We start from the raw sequence: 4,893 nt of genomic DNA on the forward strand, positions 1-4,893 counted from the left end.
CCTTAGCCAATCATTGCTTAATCCGTAGCCCATGTTTCGAGTTTCAAATATGAGCAACATAACCAGTATCAAATATCCAGGCGCTATTGTGAGCATTAGTAAGGTACACATCAATAACATGTATATCAAATATACCTTTCACTTTGCCATCTTTCTTATCCGCCAAATACTTGGGGCAATGCCGCTTCCAGTGACCAGTTCCTTTGCAGTAGAAGCACTCAGTCTCAGGTTTAGGTCCAGACTTGGGCTTCTTCACTTGAGCAGCAACTTGTTTGCCATTCTTCTTGAAGTTCCCCTTCTTCCCTTTGCCCTTCTTCTTGAAACTGCTGGTCTTGTTGACCATCAACACTTGATGCTCCTTCTTGATTTCTACCTCCACAGCTTTTAGCATTGCAAAGAGCTCGGGAATTGTCTTATCCATCCCTTGCATATTATAGTTCATCATGAAGCTTTTGTAGCTTGGTGGCAGTGATTTAAGAACTCTGTCAATGACACTATCATCAGGAAGATTAACTCCCACTTGAGTCAAGTGGTTGTGGTACCCAGACATTCTGAGTATATGTTCACTAACAGAACTATTCTCCTCCATCTTGCAGCTATAGAACTTATTGGAGACTTCATATCTCTCAATTCGGGCATTTGCTTGAAATATTAACTTCAACTCATGGAACATCTCATATGCTCCATGACGTTCAAAACATCGTTGAAATCCCGATTCTAAGCCGTAAAGCATGGCACACTGAACTATTGAGTAGTCATCAGCTTTGCTCTGCCAGACGTTCATAACATCTGGTGTTGCTCCTGCAGCGGGCTTTGCACCTAGCGGTGCTTCCAGAACGTAATTCTTTCGTGCAGCAATGAGGATAATCCTCAAGTTACGGACCCAGTCCATGTAGTTGCTACCATCATCTTTCAACTTAGCTTTCTCTAGGAACACATTAAAATTCAAAGGAACAGTAGCACGGGCCATTTATCTACAACAACATAGACATGCAAAATACTATCAGGTACTAAGTTCATGATAAATTAAAGTTCAATTAATCATATTACTTAAGAACTCCCACTTAGATAGACATCTCTCTAGTCATCTAAATGATCACATGATCCATATCAACTAAACCATGTCCGATCATCACGTGAGATGGAGAAGTTTTCATTGGTGAACACCGCTATGTTGATCATATCTACTATATGATTCATGCTCGACCTTTCGGTCTCAGTGTTCTGAGGCCATATCTGCATATGCTAGGCTCGTCAAGTTTAACCCAAGTATTCTGCGTGTGCCAAACTGGCTTGCACCCGTTGTATGTGAACGTAGAGCTTATCACACCCGATCATCACGTGGTGTCTCGGCATGACGAACTATAACAACGGTGCATACTCAGGGAGAACACTTATACCTTGAAATTTAGTGAGAGATCATCTTATAATGCCACCATCGTACTAAGCAAAATAAGATGTATAAAGGATAAACATCACATGTAATCAAAATAAGTGATATGATATGGCCATCATCATCTTGTGCCTTTGATCTCCATCTCCAAAGCACCGTCATGATCACCATCGTCACCAACTTGACACCTTGATCTCCATCGTAGCATCGTTGTCGTCTCGCCAACTATTGCTTCTACGACTATCGCTACCGCTTAGTGATAAAGTAAAGCAATTACATGGTGATTGCATTTCATACAATAAAGTGACAAACATATGGCTCCTGCGAGTTGCAGATAACTGCTACAAAACATGATCATCTCATACAACAATTTATATCATCACGTCTTGACCATATTGAACGAAATATGCCCTACAGGCAATAATAAAGTTATTATTTATTTCCTTGTATCATGCTAAATGTTTATTATTCATGCTAGAATTGTATTAACCGGAAACATAATGCATGTGTGAATACATAGACAAACAGAGTGTCACTAGTATGCCTCTACTTGACTAGCTCGTTGATCAAAGATGGTTATGTTTCCTAACCATAGACATGAGTTGTCATTTGGTTAATGGGGTCACATCATTAGGAGAATGATGTGATTGACTTGACCCATTCCATTAGCTTAGCACTTGATCGTTTAGTTTGTTGCTATTACTTTCTTCATACCTTATATATGTTCCTATGACTATGAGATTATGCAACTCTCGTTTACCGGAGGAACACTTTGTGTGCTACCAAACGTCACAACATAACTGGGTGATTATAAAGGTGCTCTACAGGTGCCACCGAAGGTATTTGTTGGGTTGGCGTATTTCGAGATTAGGATTTGTCACTCCGATTGTCGGAGAGGTATCTCTGGGCCCTCTCGGTAATGCACATCACTCAAGCCTTACAAGCATTGCAACTAATAAGTTAGTTGCGGGATGATGTATTACGAAACGAGTAAAGAGACTTGCCGGTAACTAGATTGAACTAGGTATTGAGATACCGACGATCGAATCTCGGGCAAGTAACATACCGATGACAAAGGGAACAACGTATGTTGTTATGCGGTCTGACCGATAAAAGATCTTCGTAGAATATGTAGGAGCCAATATGAGCATCCAGGTTCCGCTATTGGTTATTGACCGGAGACGTGTCTCGGTCATGTCTACATAGTTCTGGAACCCGTAGGGTCCGCACGCTTAAAGTTCGGTGAGGATCGTAATTAGGGTTTTTGTGTTTTGATGTACCGAAGGTTGTTCGGTGTCCCGGATGTGATCACGGACACGACGAGGAGTCTCGAAATGGTTGAGACATAAAGATTGATATATTGGAAGCCTATATTTGGATATCGGAAACATTCCGGGTGAAATCGGGATTTTACCGAAGTACCGGGGGGTTACCGGAACCCCCCGGGGGTTATTGGGCCTACATGGGCCCTAAGGGAGAAGAGGAGGGCCGGCCAGGGCAGGCCGCACGCCCCCTCCCCCCTAGTCCGAATAGGACAAGGAAGGGGGGGCGGCGGTGCCCCCCTTTCCTCTTTCTCCCTTCCCCCTTCCTTTTCCAACAAGGCAAGAGGGGGGAGTCCTACTCCCGGTAGGAGTAGGACTCCTCCAGGAGCACCCCTTGGGCCGGGCGCACCTCCCCCTCTCCCTTCTTTATATACGGGGGCAAGGGGGCACCCCATGACACACAAGTTGATCTTCGTGATCGTTCCTTAGCCGTGTGCGGTGCCCCCTTCCACCATATTCCACCTCGGTCATATCGTAGCGGTGCTTAGGCGAAGCCCTGCGTCGGTAGAACATCATCACCGTCATCACGCCGCCGTGCTGACAAAAATCTCCCTCAACACTTTGCTGGATCGGAGCTCGAGGGACGTCACCGAGTTGAACGTGTGCAGAACTCGGAGGTGCCGTACGTTCGGTACTTGGATCGGTCGGATCGGGAAGACGTACGACTACTTCCTCTACGTTGTGTCAACGCTTCCATTGCCGGTCTACGAGGGTACGTGGACAACACTCTCCCCTCTCGTTGTTATGCATCACCATGATCTTGCGTGTGCGTAGGAATTTTTTTGAAATTACTATGTTCCCCAACAGTGGCATCCGAGCCTAGGTTTTATGTGTTGATGTTATGCACGAGTAGAACACAAGTGAGTTGTGGGCGATATAAGTCATACTGCTTACCAGCATGTCATACTTTGGTTCGTCGGTATTGTTGGATGAAGCGGCCCGGACCGACATTACGCGTACGCTTACGCGAGACTGGTTCTACCGACGTGCTTTGCACACAGGTGGCTGGTGGGTGTTAGTAGCTCCAACTTTAGTTGAACCAAGTGTGGCTACGCCCGGTCCTTGCGAAGGTTAAAACAGCATCAACTTGACAAACTATCGTTGTGGTTTTGATGCGTAGGTAAGAACGGTTCTTGCTAAACCCGTAGCAGCCACGTAAAACTTGCAATAACAAAGTAGAGGACGTCTAACTTGTTTTTGCAGGGCATGTTGTGATGTGACATGGTCAAGACATGATGCTAAATTTTATTGTATGAGATGATCATGTTTTGTAACCGAGTTATCGGCAACTGGCAGGAGCCATATGGTTGTCGCTTTATTGTATGCAATACAATCGCGCTGTAATGCTTTACTTTATCACTAAGCGGTAGCGATAGTCGTGGAAGCATAAGATTGGCGAGACGACAATGATGCTATGATGGAGATCAAGGTGTCGCTCCGGTGACGATGGTGATCATGACGGTACTTCGGAGATGGAGATCACAAGTACAAGATGATGATGGCCATATCATATCACTTATATTGATTGCATGTGATGTTTATCTTTTATGCATCTTATCTTGCTTTGATTGACGGTAGCATTATAAGATGATCCCTCACTAAATTATCAAAGTATAAGTGTTCTCCCTGAGTATGCACCGTTGCGAAAGTTCTTCGTGCTGAGACACCACGTGATGATCGGGTGTGATAGGCTCTACATTCAAATACAACGGGTGCAAAAACAGTTGCACACGCGGAATACTCAGGTTAAACTTGACGAGCCTAGCATATAACAGATATGGCCTCGGAACACGGAGACCAAAAGGTCGAGCGTGAATCATATAGTAGATATAATCAACATATTGATGTTCACCATTGATACTACTCCATCTCACGTGATGATCGGACATGGTTTAGTTGATTTGGATCACGTGATCACTTAGAAGATTAGAGGGATATCTTTCTAAGTGGGAGTTCTTAAGTAATATGATTAATTGAACTTAAATTTATCATGAACTTAGTACCTGATAGTATCTTGCTTGTCTATGTTTGATTGTAGATAGATGGCTCGTGCTGTTGTTCTGTTGAATTTTAATGCCTTCCTTGAGAAAGCAAAGTTGAAAGATGATGGTAGCAATTACACGGACTGGGTCTGTAACTTGAGGATTATCCTCATTGCTGCACAGAAGAATTACGTCC

Source organism: Triticum urartu, chromosome 2 (genome assembly GCF_003073215.2).
Source record: "Triticum urartu cultivar G1812 chromosome 2, Tu2.1, whole genome shotgun sequence".
Taxonomy (NCBI): Eukaryota; Viridiplantae; Streptophyta; class Magnoliopsida; order Poales; family Poaceae; genus Triticum; species Triticum urartu.